The sequence below is a fragment of the Hetaerina americana genome, unplaced genomic scaffold (genome assembly GCF_022747635.1).
Source record: "Hetaerina americana unplaced genomic scaffold, ioHetAmer1.1.p SCAF_11, whole genome shotgun sequence".
NCBI lineage: Eukaryota > Metazoa > Arthropoda > Insecta > Odonata > Calopterygidae > Hetaerina > Hetaerina americana.
In genome coordinates, this window is record NW_027286181.1 from 17317283 (window position 1) to 17337645 (window position 20363).

Genomic DNA, 20363 nt, shown 5'->3' on the forward strand with positions numbered 1-20363 from the left:
CGGTGGAAAACATAGCCTGATAACTTTGACGATCAAGCGGGATAGTAGGTACCCGCCCTCTTCACCGGTGTCTCTCAGGTCACAGTCAACTCCTTATCATTGACTGTTTTAAGTGACGTGCCCACGTTCATTCTGGTTTCTCTGTGGAAAAAGGAAGGTAGTATATCGATTGGGAACTGGAGATTTAAAAAGATGTAGGGTGACACTTAGAAACTTTACGCATGATGGAATAATTATAATTCTATATGTTTGACGTTAGAAAAAAAAACAATTCGTTGCTTCAAGGTATTGGGCTAGTTTTCATCGTGAATTTAAGGGTTGTAAATTGAATCAACGCATTTGCGCTTCCTTTACAAAGGAAACGTAGTTGACACCCAGAAGCTGATTTGAATCGAGAGTTCACCACAATAAATATTTCGTTAAACATTAGCAAGTTGAAAAGCCGAATTTCATTGCTTCATTTCCGCCCAAAAAAATCCATTTTTGTGCGACCCTATTGATCTCGTGATGTAGTTTTCAAAGAATTGAGTTTTCTAGTCTGTTTGAGATACATTTCTTACCATTGCAGCCGAACGGATAAATTTTTAGAATAATCACCGCAAAACCATAATGCTGTTTGTCCATGGCAACTGCCAAACGTCGGATATCCAAAAAACATTATATCAGTATAGCAAGCTTGTAAGGTGCACCAAAAAAAACAATACTTTTGGGGCTCATGTTTGGGAGTTCGAGTCTTTAATAGGTTTTTTGGAGGCAATTTCATTCAATATAATTTTTGGAAACGGGAAATAGTTCCTTCCTTTGAGGTGCAACGTATAAACAAAGAAAAAAAACCGCATTTCACGTTGGCAAACGACCTTTCTTAACCCTATTCATTTCTCCTTCTTTCCCCTCTCTCCGCAGGATCGCGTCCCAGCCCCCCTTCGCACATTCCCTTCCTGCAACTCAGCCCCGTCGCCCTGGTTACCGAGGGGACGGATTCGATGCCCCCATTGGTCCTCATACCGTCCGCCAATGGCGAGCGACTATCCTCTCCCGAGGCCACGCCCACCTTCCTCCGGGCTCGCGCACGCGCGCTGCGGCAATTCAGCCCCGACGAAGGACGGTCGTTTGGCGGCGGGGGAACGGGAGGGGGTAGCGAAGAGGAGGAGGGAGAGGAACCCGTGGAAGTGTACGGAGAGGGGAATGAGGAGTTTGTGGAGGCGGGCAAGGGGAGGAGAGGACGACTCCTCCGGCGCGATCCGTTGGATCACCAAGGAGTCACGGCAAGCAGGTTCCCGTGCCCACCGCGAGTGAGCGCTGGAGACGCGGACGTCGAAGGGAGGGTATGCCCTGGCCGCGATGGGGGGGAAGGAGGAGGGGTCGCCGTTGTGGACGTGCGTCAGTTTACTTCGCGCGCTCGGTGCTTGACCAACTACGAGCCCTTGGAGGAGGAGGAGGAAACGCGCCGTGAGGACAGTGCGTTGGATCAGGTCGAGGATCTCAGTCGCGTGGGTGAGGTCGAGGACGCTCTGTGGGCGGGAACCGAAGGAAGCCGGAAGAGGACATCGTGGAAACGGAGGCGGCTGAGGCTCCCGTCCGATTCTCCCTCAAACCCTCCGGAAGATCACCACACAGCTAACGAAGACGAGGGTGGGCCGCAGGCATTTCCCGGCGGCGATTGCATGAGATTGCCCCGCTTCGCAGATGAGTTGGGCCCTGGTGCTGCCGAGGAACTCGGCTACCTCGACTGTGTGAGGGATTTGAGCGTGCACCACCCAGAAAGGGAGGACGAACACCATCCGGTGTCACCGTCGGCCGTGAGGGAAGGCAGCGAGGACTTTTTCCTCGGACAGCATCGATACGGGGAGGAGGAGGTGGTGCTCCGTGTTGGCGAGGAGGAAGAGGGACGCGGCATAGGGGCAGGAGATCAAAGGTCGCCAGAGCAAGAGGTCGACCTGGAGGTCGTCCAGACGCACCACCACCCACACCCGGGCATGCCGTACTCGACGACGGCCGCCCTCGGCGAGGACCTGCGCCTCAGAACGGAGGACCCCGTGGACGTGATGAACGGCATCCGCAGGGACTCCTTCCCCTTCGGAGTCCTCTTCCCGCATTTGGCCACGGCCCCCGCGGGCCTGCAGAGGTCCCGCGTCGGGGGGGAGGAGGACGACGACGAGGAGGAGGCGGTAGAGGATGAGGTGAGGAGGCAGCAGCAGAGCTACCGGCGCCTAATGGCGCACGGGGGACACGAGCACTTCCCCGGCCTCCACCTCTCTCCGGAGATTAAGGAGGAGTCGGAAGACGAGGAGCAGCTGGTGCTCCGAATGCAGCCCATGAATGGTGGTGCGGAGGGCAAGAAGACCGCTGAGGACGACTCCGAGGGGGCGCAGGAGGGAAGCCAGCAGCACATGCACCACCCAGGGGTGGTGAGTCACACCAGTTCGCACATACACTACTCGGGGTCGGTGGTCGTGCCTCAAGGGGGCGCGCGGAGAGATTGCGCGGAGGAAAAGGCGGAGTACGAAGGGGGCGAGGGACCCTCGCCGGCCCTCGCAGGGGTACACGTCCCCTCCTCAACGCCCACCGCATCGTCCTTCACCAGCCTGACTGCCCTTCAGCCCACGCCGGCGTCGCATCACCAGCTTCACCAGTCTCATCCGTCGATGGTGGGCTCGCTGGACGGTGCGTCGGGGTCTCCGGGCTCGGCGTCTCTCTCCCCCATGGTAGCGGGAGGAGGGGAGGCGGCAGCCGCGGCCGTCATGTACGCCGCCATGGACTTCCACCACCCCGGCGGAGGGTTCCACGACGCCGCCAGCCTCGGCCTGGGAGGGTGAGTCAACCGATACCTCAAGTCCCTTCCTCCTCTCTTTCCCTTCTCCCCGCCCGTGTGAAACACCCTCCAGCATTGCTCATCCTAAGTGGGCAGTTTCCCTCAAAGACGTCACCGATTAATCAATGGCTACTCCTTCAACTTATTGAAATTAACATTTTGTAGAAAAAAAGAGAATAATTGTTAGGCTTCCGTGACATCTATCTGATGATGGATCCATCAATTTAAAAAAATAATTTTGTCAATTTTTATCAAAAAAATTGGCAAAAATTTACAAAATCAATTTTGTCAGAAATCAATTAAAGTCAGTTACCAATGAGCGGCGCGTATGCCTTGAAACAGTTAGTGCAGTAATAAATTGTGTGGCATGTAAAAGTTTATTTTATTGATTTTTTTTAAACGCTGAAGATGTCAATCGAAGGCGAGCGATGACTTCTCCTTGCCTTTGTCTTCTAAACGTCATAACTGCCAGCTTAATATGGACATGGGAGAGTGTTAAGTCAGCGCTGATGGATCTTTCGCAGACTTTCTGCATGGAAATTAACATTGAACCATTGAAATCAACCTTGGTACACGCGATTGGAGTAATTAAATGTTCACTTAAATCATATCTCGAACCTGATGTAATCCATCTTACTAACTTAAACATCGATTTTATTTCAGAGTGAATGTTTTATTTAGAATTTAATTCTCTTTTTCGTTTAATAATTACCATTTAGTTGTCCTATCACTTCAGTAATGAAAAATGCAGATGTTAAAATTATGTAAAAACTTACTTTTCTTCCTGTATTAAACATACGTTTTGATACGACTAGGATTTGGGATGAATCCTATAGTATTGGGGGAAAGGTTAATATTAAAATTGAATTTATACACATTCATGATTTCAGTGGTCATTAAGGAAGTCGTTAAATGAATTATAGAAACTCCGCATCAATAGTAAAACGTTTCTGCGAACAATTTACATTCGTCCCTTAAGCAAATCCTTTGAAGATCGATTTCCAAAATGTTGACCAGAAATGTAATTCAATACGTTAATTCAAGATTAGGTCTATCATATTTGGCATGCAAAATTACTCCCTTATGTGTGACCATTAATCATAAGGTATTTCAGGAATTTAAAGAGCCTTGCTTACAACCCTCATACTAATTAGGGAAAATCTGTCACACGTCAACTAATTTTCGTGGTAACACTTCCCAAGTGTTATTGCCAAATTTTCTTGAGTGATCTTACACTGATTCTCCGAAATTTGGCATTCGGATCATTGGATTTTAACTCTGTTGGTCTGATTTTCCTACTAAGTCCTTATCCCATGCCTCACGTAAAATATCAGGAAATTCATCGCACATTCTCATTCAAGAATGTGCCATCAAAAATGAAAAAATCACGAAAAATTGTGAAAGCTATATTTGGGTTGCCTCCTGCCTTCCAGGTTGCATTCAATTAATTTCGATTCGTAAAAATTCAACAACTCCTCGACTGGGAAGTGACGGGTCGAGATCGATGTCCGAGAAATCATAAGTTATTAGTTTGGACTGCTACTTCATTTAGACGTAACATACCTTGACTGTGTAATGATAAATTACATCATCACGTACGTCAAGAGTCATGCTATACATATGGAGGGCTGTACATTTCATCTTTACATATTGCATATTATTTTTAAGAGGCAGGCGGAATTATTATGGATGCATGGCAAAATTCGATGAGTTTTTAGGTCGTAATTTTTAGCGAAATATTCATTACTCGTGTATGAATATAATTTATAATCTTGGGGCCTTCAATCTGTCAATTGCAGTAGCAATCTGTGTTTAGGTATCCAGTTCATTTTTATGTAACTCCGGCGGCTCACATAATTTGGTATTTGCTGTACGTATTCTACAAGTACACAAGGGCCCCGCGATTCAAACAAAGGTGTGTTACTGGGGGGGTGGGGTGCAAGCACAATGGGATAAGGGAGAGTATGGGTGTTTAAGGCAAAGGGATTAACGTTCACTTATAAAACCCTGGAAAGGGATTATCCCCTTGGTCTCCCTCTACAGTTCCTTCCTTTTTCTGATCCTTTCCATGTGTACTAGTTAGTCATGCCAACTATACTAGTTAGTCATGCCTCAAAAAGTGTCATATCCATTATTTTCCTACTAATCTGTATCGTTTTCCACACATTTCGTCCCTCTCTCAGCTCTAGTTAAAATCTCGTATTTCGTCTTCTTTTCACTTTATCTAATCTTCATCATCCTATCCATCTATCTCCATCCCCTATCGTCCCAAGTTATATACAAAAGGGCACGCCACTAAAATTATTTTGACGGTGTTTTTTCTCCAACTAACGCTGATGCTGTTTGGTAATAAGCTTTCTATTATTATTATCTGCTTTCGCCCGATTTATCTTGCTGTAACATCTCTCAATTGCTTCTTCCTTCTGATTTTATCTCACTTCCAAAGTAAGTAAATTCCTTTACGCTCTTAATGTGTTCGCATCATCATTTTCTCGACGCGAATGCCTTGTTTTCTGGAGTACCTCTTTGTCTTTTACTCTTAATGCCCCTTAATTTGTTCATATTTATACTCTGCTGGCTTCCATCTCCGTAAGTGTGTCGTAAGTGTGTTCATGAGGCCAGTTTGACTCTCTACCAATGCAGCGAAGTATTCTGCGTATATGCATGTAAGAATTTGAATTTCAATCCATATTAGGGTGCTATATCAAAGCGTCTAACCCCTTCTGAATACAAGCAATGAATTGTTTGTGTTGGAAAGGGAGTATCCCAGTCTCACTCCCTTATTTTTTTCTCGGCATCCTGTCACTAAATATTAACATCAAAGGTTTTATTATTTATTTATTTATTAAATACTCCTCGGAAAACATAAACTTTTTGGAATTAGCATCGGACTTTTTAACCCTGGTATAATGTTCAAGACAATTAATTACAAACACCTAAAACCCAGGTGGAGGAAAATCCACCTATGCGGAAATCGAACCCGCGGCCTCTTGGTTGACTAGCAAAGACCACCGAGACGCGCTTTATTGTGATAGATATATGTTAGCAGAAATTATAGCCTTTCCGAATCAAACATTAATGGAGACATAGGGATTTATTTGATATCGATGGCTATTATATGCTGTCGGAAAAAACCTAATTAATGTGGAAATTGCCAGTCACGACTTGCATCGTTTGAAAAAATATCATTTACTGAAAATCATTTCATGGCCATTTACGTTACAAATACATTATCTAATAGTCTCCTCTTCCAAATCCTACTCTTTAACATGCCAACGCTAAACAAAATTCTCTGAATCCAACTTCCCTGCCGCCCCCTTTGAATCTTTTATCTCAAGTGCGCTCTCTTCTCCCCCGACTCCCCTCCCCTAGTACCTCTTCATTTGTATTAATTACTGGCCATTTTAATTTTTCCACCCTTCTCCTCGCCCACATTCCAAAAGACTCCAATGCACGCCTTTCAGCTTGCTTAAACGACACGTTTCCGCTCCATACAAACCACGCTGCAGATGAAAGTTTTGAAAGACATTATGATCATATGAAATCGAATGTATCTTGCCTCCTCATAAAAAACTCTTGATGATGCCTAGGTAATAGAAAGCGATTTACATTCCTTGTGTCCAAGGGATGGTTCTCTGCGTGATTAGACTTTCATGTTGGGGTTATTTTTACTGTTTATTCAACAATTTTCTATTTAATTTTATGGTTGATTGTTTTCGCTACATCTTTGAATTGTTGTGCTCATTTTTTATTGAAATTTCTTGGCACGTTTACTACGGATTTTCTCACTCGAAGTTATGGAATGTTCTAAGAAATGCCATAAAAATATTGTCTGGCTACTTCCATTGTTCGTATTTTTCCTAAAGTATCCATTGTGATGCCTTCTCAATTTCTGCAAATCTCTATTCACCGATCGCTGCTGGATTTCAACTAGGTTTTTTTCTATTTGCCCCGTGTACCATCTTTCGATGCTTCGTATCTCGGCGTTTCCGGAGTGTATTGCTGTTGGGAAGTAGTTATTATTCCGTATATTGTTACTGCGATTATTTTAGCTCTCTCTTTTATGTAGTTAAGGGCGATGATTTGATAATAAACTTAAATAGCAAGATACGATGAGAAATTATACCCCAAGTGAAATTTCATGACGTGGAATGATCGTCATTCAAAATATGTTTGCTTGACACTGGGAGAATTATTGAGATACATTAATAACGTTACAAGAGCGGTTTATACATTAAAATTAGAACTAATTAAGAGCAATTGACACCCAAAATGTACTAATCCCTGGTATTATTCTTAATGGCAAACAAAAAGAAACTGCACAAAAAGTTAGTTTTGCATGTTTAGACTTCTGGATCCATGGAATAACTACATAAATACATTCTTTAGCTTTCGACTGTGAAAGCTTTTGGAAGTACATATATTATTCGATCTCTGCATTTAGTAATTTGGCGCAATAGCGGGCCTAACCCTCAAGAAAGTGATGTGAAATTGAAGAATTCACCAGCAACTTTTGTTCGGATTTACATTTTTGCCCTTCCGCCCAGTCATTCATTTGCACTTAATATGCTCTACAACACTGATATTTGTGGCTGTTAATCTGAGAGTCTCGTAAAATTGACGCTGCATCTACCTGAGGACATTACTTTAAAAAAACAGTTCTGCAATACGGTATGCTAATCTTTCATTTAAATAAACCTTTTGCCCTAAGTCGCTCGACTATTTTTCAATATCGTGTCTCACGGGGAATGTGATAGACCTTCGGGTTGCGTCTTTCGGTTGAGATCCTGAGCACTCGGTGCCAATAAATAGGGTACGACCCGGGGTACCAGTCTTTTAATATTGCTATTTAAGGCAAGAAACTTCGATATTTCTCGATATCTACTCAGAAATTTTCTTGGGCTATGAAGTTTGGAAGAATCTCGAACAGAAGGCCCTTGAAATTAATTATTGTGGACAAAATATTGAATAAAAATACTACTGATACTTAATGAAACAATCCATTTGAAACATGACACCAATACAATTATCTGGTGAAGGAAAACTATCAGGACCTCGACACAGTTATGGGATAATCGGTACTGGTTTTTAGGCACAAATATTTTGGGTAGCAATTTTGGTACCTGTATCTAGGGCAAAAATCATAGGTATTTGTCCCGGGACGACCAACTTGGTCCTGCCACGCGCCGGTCGGCCCACCGGCCGTGGTGATTCCGACTGAGGGCCGCGGGTGATACGGCACGTGTGGCGTGTGTGGTAGGAGCGGGGGCCGGGGAGGGAGTTAGAGGTTGAAGTGCTCCCTCCTCTCCGTGCCGAAACGCTGTTTTGAGGTGCTCTCTCTCCCTCTCACCCCATTGCTTGACGTTCATCCACCCGGGTGGTCCCGTCGTCCTCTCCCGAATGAAATCTCCTTCACGCGTCCGAGAAGCCTTTAACGCCGGCCCCTTCCGAGAAGTGGCGACGGCCGAGAAGACTTAGTCGGCACCAGCAACCTAATTTTAGTTCTATCTAAACGGGGATGGAAGGATCGTGCATAAGCGTTACCAAGTAGGTTTTAGTTGGTGAGAAAAGCAAGCCAAGACGAGGGAAGAGAAATCTGCACGGAATCGCATTTGCTGCGTTTACTACCTTGATCAAAAAGTTCCCGGAATAACCACCGTGTGGCGCTCCCATCGTTCCGATTTGAGTTCTGTTTTTTTTGTTAAATTGGTACATCTGTTGTTGATATTCCCTTTAAATCTTAGTGTCATAACTTGACATTTGCAAAAGTTACGTAGCCAAGAGTACATCTATCTCTGTGTGTGTTGGCGATTTTTTACAATTTCAGAAATGGATTTAAATTTGCAACAACGAACTTGTATTAAATTTTGCGTAAAAAACGGATTTAGTGGCGCACGGACGTTGGAAATGTTGGAAAAGTGTTTCGGCAACGATTCTCTAAAAAAACGGTCGTTTACCAGTGGCACGAGCGGTTCAGAAGTGGTCGTGAGTCAATCGAAGATGATGAACGCAGTGGCAGACCATCGACATTGAAAGTCGGTGAAAAAATTGATAAAGTAAAAGAAATGTTGGTCAATAACCGCAAATTAACCATCAGAGAAATAGCGGAGGACTTGAACATTGCCTATGGATCCGCCCAAGACATTGTGGTTAATGATTTGGGTTTCCGTCGTGTAGCAGCAAAGTTGGTGCCAAAAGACCTCAATTTCATGCAAAAAAGAGACCGTGTTGACGTCGCAAAAGACATGATTTGCGAGGCTGAATCCGATCCCACATTCATCAAAAGGATCATTACTGGAGACGAGACGTGGGTTTATGAGTACGACACGCAATCCAGACATCAGGCAAGTGAATGGCGTTCACCAAATGAGCCGAGACCAAAAAAACCACGTCGTTTTCAGTCAAAAAAGAAGGCAATGCTGACGGTTTTCATGGATTACAACGGTGTAGTGCATCATGAATTTTTGCCAGAAGGCCAGACAGTAAACAAAGAGTATTATTTGGGCGTTATGAGACGTTTGCGTGAAGCAATTCGCCGAAAGAGACCAGAAATGTGGGCAGAAAACTCGTGGATTTTGCACCATGATAACGCACCGTCGCACAGTGCTATCATTATTCGTAATTTTTTGACGAAAAATGCAACAAATACCATCCAACAGCCACCGAATTCACCTGATTTGGCTCCCTGTGACTTCTTTCTGTTCAATCGAATTAAAAAACCATTACGGGGAACGCGTTTTAGCAGCCGAGAGGAAGTAATGGAAAAATCGCAGGAAGCACTGATGGACATACCGAAAACCGAATATAAAAAATGTTTCGAGGATTGGATCAAGCGCTGGCATAAGTGTGTTGCAGTCGATGGGGATTACTTTGAAGGGGACAATATAGATTTAGATGAATAAACTTGTATTTTTAATTTTCTGAATAAATTCCGGGAAATTTTTGATCAAGGTAGTATATTCGATAGCAGTGCTTTTTAGGAAATATTGTTACCGCGAATCGTAATTAAAAAATTACCCTTACAGAAATAAAATTAATTGTTTCTCTCCAGAATATGGTATAAAGAAGCATTGACATAGATCGGGGTAAACGCCCATTAAGAACTTTCGGCGCTCTCCATCGATTAACTCGTTTAAATGGGTGAATTTCACAGTCCAAAAATCATTATTTATTACCGGGATCTCAACTCAGATCCCTTGAATCAACAACTGAGCGAATTTGCCTGCTAAGCTACCCAGGCGTCCAGACTCATCCAATGACCAGGAATTTTTGGAAGGGGCTCTTGATGGTTCCATAGCTTTCGTTCTGGTTTCGCACTTGAAGAGCACGGGTACGAATCCCGGTGGTTGATGGATTTTTCAGTGGTATTCCGATCCCTGCTTGGAGTGATACGCCGAGAGAGCGCCTAAAGTGGAGTACTCTGACCGTCGTAAGGGACGTTAACTTGTATGACCCTTTGACACCTATCTACTGAAGAGTATGCTAATGCTGACACCGGGTTTCTCTGCACCCTTCCTCCGTTCTCAGAACAACCTTTCTCTACCAATTTATCCAAACATCCGCAATGGCTCAATGACCTCAGCGCTGTCGCTTTCATCCCCATAAGAACTACTATTTATTAGAAATTCACAGTGTAATCGAGTCCTCGCTAGCTTAACTGCCTGCAGCAGATGACCGGAAGTCGAGGGGGACCGGGTTCGAATCCCGGTCAAGGTTCATTTGTACACTGTGAAGTTCTCTTATTTTTAAGAAGGGAATGAATAAAAAATTGTCTTCCCAACTCGTTGCTCGGATTTAAAATCACCCACATCCACCGCCGCGAACCGTGACTAGATGTTAGAGCCGCCGATATAGATTTTATCATTCAGATTCTGAGGAATAAGTGTGACTCTCGTTTTATCACCCATCCACTCTAGAGGCTGTCGTACAAGCGACGCAGTGCATAAAACGCAACGGCAATTGCATAAGAGATCCCATTTATTTTCCTTCAACGCACCCTACAGGGAGTTAAACCGCCCAGGAAACTAGTTTTCCCGAAAATCATCTCGTAAATTTTAAGTGGATTACGGTGTTATCCTATTCGGTCATACAGGTATAAAAAGGTAGCTGCCGAACTGAATAACAAACGCCTCACTCCTGTCAATAAGTCTCCAGTCCATAAAGTTAAAGGAAAACTTGGACATTGTGTTGAATGTAATCGTAAACCGAAGATAGAAGGGATTTTATTTCGTGTATTGGAATAATGTAAACAATTATGGTATTGTCATTGCCCTTACGAAACATCATACCATCACTGTAGTTATCAACCCGAAAGCTGCCGACATAAATAACGGCCGGGAAATGGAATAACGATAATTTAAGACAGTTGTGATATCTTCTGTCCTTACAATAGATCCTGAGCGTCCCTTCAGAGTGATCAGACCTACCGTTTCTTGTAGATCTAGAAACAATTAAAAGATCAACCAGTTAATCGGGTAACAACAATGCAAATGAAAAACAGAAGGAAAACAGAAGCCAAAATATACAAAGGAGTTGGATAAGGAATAGGAACTCTCGCTAGCATATTTTAAAGTCTATCTAGTAGAAATAAAATAAGCACAGGAATTGGGCATCGAAATATTCAAGTTGAAGAAGAAATTAATATCCTCCGGTTCGCAGATAACCACCCATCTGTAGCATACACGTGAGATGGCCTGCAAGCAACTCAGAATGCTATGGTTTAAGTACTTAGGGTACACAATATGAGCATCAATAAGTAGAAATCCAAAATCCTCCCGCGTGGAAGAGAGAAGCTGGAGGCAGATATCGTGATACGAGCAGTGAAAAAATAAGCGAGTCGAATCCTTTATCTACCTGGGCAACAGTATAGCTTGGGATGGAAGAAGTTCGTCCAGCCTCAAGCGAAGAATCGCTCATGCATAGAAGTCTTTCACGAAAAAGCGGCAATTACTATGCTCAGAGGGCACCTGAGGTTGCAAATGAGGAAGCTGCTCGTCAAAGCGTTTGTTGAGAGCATGGTGCACTCCACGGATTAGAAACGTGGAACATTAGAAAAGTGAACCGGCGAAGTATAAAAGCCTTTGAAACATGGTGCCGAAGGAGAATGCTTAAGTTTAAATTTACGAACAAGTGAGGAACGAGGAAGTATTTGCAAGAGCAAAAGGGGAAAAGGATCATTATAGAGAACTCTATGGCAAAAGAACTAGATGGATTGGACGCACCTTGCGGCACAATGAATTAGCGAGAAACGTAATATAAGGGAAAATTCAAAGGAAATTCCCGCGAGTAAGACCGGGAAATACAGAATAGAAAGGACGAATAAAAAGGACGTAAAACAGGGAAATCTATCAGTCGGTGAGGGAATTTAAACTAAATAGAGAAAATGGAGGGCTGCTGTAAATCATTCTTAGAATTGAGATTCTGATTCAATCGTTTATTTGTGATGATTGGCTAGCTGGCAATCTAATCTAATCAACCACGCGCTGCTACAGATACTGAAGTTTAACATTAGGCTGAGTGTAAAAATACATGCACGTATAATATATTCGATTCAATTTTTTTCTTTTGTTCGGTTGCCTAACTCAAGTAACCTCTACAGGAAACAAATAGGTACGATTTCCTGAGTAAAGAAATAAAGAAATCCATTCATTCATCGCTTTTGCTTGTCAATAACTAGGTATTGTCACGCCGCGTCTTCGTCATAGGGAATATATTTTCGTCTTTACGAGCGCATGAACTTGACGTACTGATGTGACTTCCCTTTTTCACGCATTGAATGTCCTTGCGAAATTTCGCAAAAAGGAGGGCGGCGAGTACGACATTAACTGAAAATAATTACCTTTCTCTCTTTTGCCCAAGAAGTCGTTGAACACCATTAATTAAAATCCTTACGAGCAAGAAGATGGGAAGAGGAGGGTGACGACGGATGAAGTTAGCCTCGTTACTCTCCATCGTCTTCGTTTTGAATGTTTTTCTTCCCCCCACGAATCATTCACGACTCTTAACAGTAATCAAAATTGAAAATTTTAAAAAACTGTGGTGATATAATTCTCCAGCGTGATTTAGGTAATCCGTGTCAACTAATCACTGTTAAATCATGCACACTCTTATATTTCTTAAGCAGTTGGTTTTATAGCAGTTGGCAGCAATTCACTGAAGTTTCTGAAGCATTAACATTCACCAAGGTAGCCTTTACAAAGAATTCCGCGGGGTTTATTTGAAGAGTTCAAGTGGTCTTCAGCTTCCATCGCCGTGAAAAAGACTTCACTAAGGACGAATAAGTCATGAATCTGCTTAGAACACACAATGAAATTCATAAATTTTTAATACCTACCAACTTACAATTTGATTAACTTAACTTGGGTTTGATCGCGGTTTTTAACAACTTTCTCTATTTAGCAATAATTGTTCCCGATAACTCGAAATAATCGTGTATATAGAAATTGCTGGATCGAATCTTAGTACCCTGATTGCTTTGAAACACCAAATGGGTCGGCAGGAAGAGTTAATAGAGGGATTAGTTTTCGAGTTGCTCCTCAAAAACGCGATGGATGTTAAAAATCGCTCCCGGGTCGACATCTGCGAATTATATGGCTTTTGATCGAGGGTGGCATTTTCCGCCGGCGTTTCGTTTCATTGGCGCCCACTGACTGCTGAGAAGCTTGATCGGTGACGCTATTCGCTTCGCGTCGAATTAAGATGGCTGGTGTCACATTTATTGACCATGATTCTCGCTCGTCCGCTTCGCCCCCGAAGGGGGGGGAGCAGGGGAGAGTATTCCTCATCCTTTCCCTTCCTCCCCTCCTCCCCCATTTTGAATAGCGGCTGTGTAATTTTCCACGTCTCGGAGGCATGAGTTTAACCTTTGCCTCCGGCGGTGGCCATGTTTACGTGACTGACGTTGTTTTATTTATTCATTTTTTTTAATTCGGCGGCACAGAAATTACTGCCCGAACGTGACGCGTCGGGATCAGTTTCTTTTATTCCCTTCGTTATTAAAATAGCGCTGTCCCGATAACCCCCGGGCAACCCGCTGCTATGGGCGGAAATTTTTTTGCGCGCCCGCAAATGGGGTTTTTTTTTATTGGCCCCTCTGCTGCGGCAGATAGCAGCGAACTGGCTCTCCCCGTCGCGAAACATTACGATCTCTTCCTTTTGAAAAAGGAATGATTTCCTCTTTATCGTGTTCCATGGAAGCACTTGTTAAGTAGACGTGTCACACTGGAAATAAAGTACTCCAAATTCGTGGACTGAGTAGGATATAACGGATTCGATCGGCGCTCAGCTTCCAATTATCGATGAAGAGTATTTTCGAGAACAATTCCGGAATACGCTAATTTTTTTCGATTAGTTCGTTTGCTCTCTCACTTTCTATCGAAGACGAAATCGAATTGATTTTTCAAACTGACTAATATTGAATGAATGAGAAGACTAAATGTTAAATCCTAATCCACACCCTGAACTTCCCCATGGTGCTTACCCTTTTGCTGATTATGGTGCCTATCCTCTTGACGAACCTGCATTAATGTATATTTAGATGTCGCCTAGGTGGAAATGGAAACCTGGTCAACATTTCTAAGCCAAGGGATACTCTTTGTGACTATATCTCATTAAACAATTCTTGTAGATTGGAGTCGGAAAGAGCTATAACAGCCACGATAGACGTATCTGTATACTTCGCAGTTCAGAAACTCGCAGAGAAAAATTACTCAGTTCCTAGGTTTTTCCGGGTCCAATTGCTGCCCTTCAATTTCATGAAAATGATTTGAAAGGAGAACTAGGGGATTTTGCTGATTGTTAATAGTTGGTTCACAAGCCCTTGTAATTTTCACCTACAATTTCCACTTATGTCATTAGATGGTTGCAGCACTTACTACGGGGATCGAGATGGTTTGGTGGCTATCGTACTGGTTCCCACCCAGAGGGCCCGGGTTCTAATTCCGGCGGTGTTGAATATTTTTCAGAGGTACCTCGATCCCTACTTGAGGTGCTTTGTGGAGGGCACTTTGAGAAAGTTCGCCGTCCGTCGGATGGGACGTTAAGTTGCGGACCCCTTGGCGTCTTTCGTGAAGAGTAGGCTGATGCCGACGCCTGGTTTCTCTCCACCCTTCATCCTTTCCAGTTCATCCCCTATGGCGCAAATAACCTCAGCTGTCGGTCGCCTCCCCTCAAAACTACTACTACTAGTGATTTCCACATTTTTCGGGCTGCGTCCGCGTATGTCGTTTAAATGTACAACAGTTTCGCCAGCTATCCTGCTGGCGTCCTCAGGTCAAGGATGAAAAGAAGCTTGTTGTCCCGTCTTATATAGGAAAAATCCGGCGCCAATACCGGGAAATTTCTTGGCCAATCAGGGAACGTCCTCATATTTTCGCGGAATAATTCTTTTCCACGCACTGTGGAGTGGATATCCATCCTCTCTGTTAAAATTTTCTGGCCTTTTAACGATTTCAATGGCCTCTCTGATTATTCTCTGGGAGTATTTTCCTTCTTTCGCTATTACTTTAGCGTCGTCGAACAGAATAGAGTGTCCAGGTTCACTCCAGGCGTGCTCAGCGATGGCCGATGCTCTAAACTGTTTGGCCTTGGTTGCCCTCTGGTGTTCACTCATGCGTGTTTTCAGCGCTCTGCATGTTTCACCGATGTACCATTTGCCACAGGAGCATGGCACTTGGTACACGCCTTCTGATATTAACGGTGAAATTCCATCCTTGGGTCCGGGTAGGGTGTCAGCTATCTTGGTGACGCAGTTGAATCTGGTCACCACATCATGTTTCCTTAAAGCCCTCGCGATTCTTTCCGAAGTCCCTGCGATGAAGGGGATGGTGACGTAAGCCTTCGGTCGTGGTCTGGAGTCTTCCTCCCTGTCAGGAACAGCGGTGGTTTGTCTCTTCTTTTCTTCCTTCTCGGTCCTTTTTTGGATCATATGAGCGCTGTATCAATTCCTTTGTAGGGCATTTGTCAAGTGTTTCTTCTCGTTGGTAATAGAATCGGAGTCACATATTTTATATGCTCGGTTGACAAGTGTGTCTACCAATGAGGTCTTCTGACTGGGATGGTGGTGCGATGCAGCATTAAGGTAGCGGTCGGTGTGAGTAGGCTTCCTGTATACTCTGTGTCCAAGCCTCCCATTCCCTTTATTTCTCTTCACCATGACGTCCAAGAAGGGCAGTTGATGATCCTTTTCCACCTCCATAGTGAAGTGGATGGCTTGATGCTGTGAGTTCAGATGTTTCAGGACCTTTTTTAATTCTTCCTCTCCGTGTGACCAAATGACAAAAGTGTCGTCGACATATCTTAGCCACAGTGACGGCCGCTTGTCGCAGGATTCCAGTGCTTTCTTTTCGAAGCTCTCCATGTAGAGGTTGGCCACAACCGGGGAGAGGGGTGAGCCCATCGCAGCTCCTTCCGTCTGCTCGTAATGGTCACCATTCCATAGGAAGAAGGAATTGCGGAGGCAATGCTCCACCAATCCTGGAAAGTCCTTAGGGATTCCGCGGGAGGTGAGTTCCTTGATGATATTCAGCGATTCCTCAATAGGGACGCTGGTGAAAAGCGATTCAACGTCGAAGCTGACCATGAGATCGTTGTCGTGGATGGTGATGTTTCTTATTACGTCAATGAAATGCGTCGAGTTTTTTACGAAGCTGGGTGTCTGTCCGACGTGGTCCTGCAGAGACCGCGCCAAGTACTTGGCGAGTTGGTAAGTCGGAGCGTCAATCTGGCTCACAATCGGTCGGAGAGGTACATCCTTCTTGTGAATTTTGGGCAGGCCGTACAGTCTCGGTGGTTTCGGTGCAGTCGGAAGCAGGCGTCGTTGCTCTTCTTTTGGAATAAGCGATCGTTTAATGATAGCCCTTGTGCTTCTCTCCGTCTTGGCAGTCGGATCGCTTTTCAATTTCCTATAAGTCGGACTGCTGAGGATGAGCGATATTTTCCCTTCGTAATCCTCTCTGTTTATCAGGACTGTTGCGTTGCCTTTGTCAGCTGGTAAAATGATTATACTCTCGTTGTCCCTTAGCTCCTTCAGTGCTCTCCTTTCTTTGCCGATGGTGTTTGATCTTGGTGATACGATGATTCGTTGGCAACCCCGTTCAACTTACATTTCATTTTATGGCAAGGTTCCCCTTTTACATTTGAATAGCAGAAGAATTTCCTGTGAGATTTTATTCCAAAGCTCCCTTTGTTGGATTTCAGGGAAACATCTTCGTTTCTAACAAACTTTTATATTATCATCTATACAATATAATAATCTATGTATAATAATAAACGAATTAAAATTATAAGCGCCTTTCAACGAATTTGAGAGAACCCTTTAATGTTAGATCTAATGAACCAGAATATCATCGGAAGTGTAGTTTTTTATAAATTAATATATTTTATTTGATGCATTTCACTGTTTTTGAGTAAAGATTTTTTGTTGCATTAAAATCTATGTTATACCAAACCTCGATAATATTGCTGATTCGTCGGAATCCAGGTGAAAATAATATATCTCACACACTTCTCAATATTCAACTCGATTCTAGCGTCCCCGTCGTTTATCGGCTACTCACCGTAGTGAATTCGAGAAAGTTTCGTGATTGTAATGACGAAAATAACCTTTGGTGTATATGACGTCACACCTTGCACTGATCATTCTTACGCCTAATTATATTTTGCAGTGGGGCTACTATAATTAATTTTGAATTTTGGATTGTTAGGCATGTGCAATGCATTCTACCATCCTGGGATCTAAAAATTTACTGGCTACATATCGAAGAAAGTTTTGGAGAATATTTTGTGGCTTTGGACAACGACAGCACCAGTTGACAGTGAATAATGACAATGCGGGAACTACATTCAATTTAACCTCAATAATGAAATGAATATTCATGCTAATATCACTTGAGTGAAGACCCGAGCGCAATTAGCATTATAAATGCCGCTCAATAGGAAATGCACCGGTGGCGACAATTTACTGTTTGCATCCCATTGGACTTATTGAAGAACGGTTCGTGGTATCACTGAAAAGCAACATCTGCGACCCCTGAAGAACGTTTTGTCTCTTATCTCATGAAAGGAGAGCCGGGAAGAGTGCGCTTTGGGACCGAAATGCTGCGTGATTTCAATCCCGCGGATCTAAGGGTCAGTGCATATTATTATATGCATGCGCATTGACGATTCTTCAGATGGCTTAGCCCCCGGGTCCATTTGTCGAATGCTTACGTGTGAGAAAGTCTGAATTAGAGACCTGCTGACTCGAGCGACGGTGGACCGAGATTTTGATGACTGAAGCGCGATGATCATGTCCCATTCGGCCGTCCGGTTGGGACCCCTTGCCCCCCCCCCCAACTTCCCGCCCGGGAATCGATTCAGCAGTTGCTTATCCAGGCTCTGCATCCATTTGCTCTCCTCTTGATGACGCGTTGGGTTCGGGGGTAGTGGGGCATCTTCGGCTGAAGCCGTGGGAGGGAATAGGACGAAACAGAAAAACAATCGCCGTTCTAAATATTATCGTTGCATTCTTCATTTCGTTGATCTTGTGGGGATAAAGATGAACGCACTCGCGGTCCGACCAGATGGTGCCCTGCCTCGTCTCTTGTACCTACGCTTCAAACTGCGCACTTAAAGGAGCCCAATCGGGTGGCACCGGAAAAACAAAGGTTACAGACTCCAGTTAAAAACATTAAGGAATGTACGAAGTGTTCGTGTTCAAGGCTGGAACGGTAGGCATAATCGTAAAGTATCATTTAAGTTATAGTGTAATACCGCATTGAGGAGGCAGTGGAAGTTGAACACCCAATCGTTCGTTACAGAAAATGATTTTTCTCTCGCACAGTTCCAGACCACAATAGTAGGAAGAATAATTTAAGATATATCTGTCAATAATTATTAAAATGGCTGATGACCTAATGCCCCTTGCCATACGCCCTTGGGGCGGTTTTTAAGATGCAATTTTATGCTCTTATCCCATGAGGTATTGACAATACTTGTAGCATAAGCTAAGCTACCATTCGTTTGTGTCTGTGTAGCGTCGACCTCCTGTTCCAACGAGTCAGATCCCTGCGGTGACTCAGGGTTATTCGCTGCTCTTCTGCCATGTTGCGAGTATTAGGTACTTCCACCCAAGTTCATTACCTCGTCCCGTCGAATGGAGTGTTCAAATTTGTATACATGTATACCCTTCAGTGCCTTTCTTCTAGGCAGGGACAAGCGATAACAATACCATACCTTAGCTTTCCGCACAATTCTCCCTACATCCACCAACAGGAGCCCGCTCTAATGTTTTTAGTGAAGTGGACTCTGATGGTGTCCACCTCCTCTCATGACTACTGTTCCCATTAGTCATATACTTATGTATAAGTAAAAGTTAATAGTTTCGGAAACGACCTTCCAGTTGGGATCATTGCGAAATTGGGGACGATTTATTAGGCGTAAATGAAAGTTGCCAAGAGATCACACAGCTGAACATTCCATTCGATGGACGACATACTCAACTCGAAGTACTCTCCACATGGATTATGGATCGGGGTACCAATGAAAAAAATTCTGTCACCGCAGGCATTCAAACTTGGGCCATCAGCGCAAGAAGGCAAGACGAAGCATACTATCACAAGCCCAATGATGATCACGCTAGTGAAGTTTCACGCTGATTGAGAATGAAAACTGAGGTTGGGTTTTACTATCACATGCACCATCTATTTTTCTTAATGAGAAGGTCCAGTCCGAAAAATGCACTACGGTTATTTTCTTAATGAGATAATCTGAAGTCGTCCCCGACGTTTATACCCCTCCTTCTTTAATATTTTCTTTTTTTTTTCGGTTGCCATCAACATCTCCATCAACCTTCCTTTAAACCCTTACATCATCTTGATGTCTTTTCCTTCCAAAGCTGTCCAGTGTACTTTGACCTCTTCTAATTTTCTCCACGAATTCAATCCTTTGTCACCAATCTATTTTTATTTTTCGTGTGTTTTTGCTGCGTATGATAAAAATTTAAAATGGTCGAAGCGATTCTAAGTTTTTACTCAATAACTATGATTATTTCATGGTCATTGCAACCATCTTTAAATGCCTTGATGATAAATTAGTGCGTCGAAACCATGTTTTGTATCTTAAATTGTGAAAATTGGCGTATTTTATCAATCGTATTTTGTTGCAAATTAAATACTTTCTCGCAGATACGCCTGAGACGATGCTACATATTCGAAATACTGCTTATTACGAATTCAAAGAATTTAAGACGTATTTGGGTCCGCTGTTAATTTAGGGAAATAGGTGCCATCGCACGATGTCGCCAACTGTCACTGCTATTTTATCATTTTATGCGTCTTATAGCCATGCTATTCTATTATTGACGAAGTTAATTACGCGCCGTTTGGGCTTCATCAAATGGCCGACTAGGGTGTCGAGTTAAAACCAGGGGAAGTTTTTGCGAGATTACGATAATTCGGGAGATTAAATTAATGGGATAGATTAGATTAATGGGGAGAGATCCCTATTAGACATCTTCCATCCGACAGGGCGACGCAAGTTCCTTTATGGAATGAGATGCGGACAGATATATGGA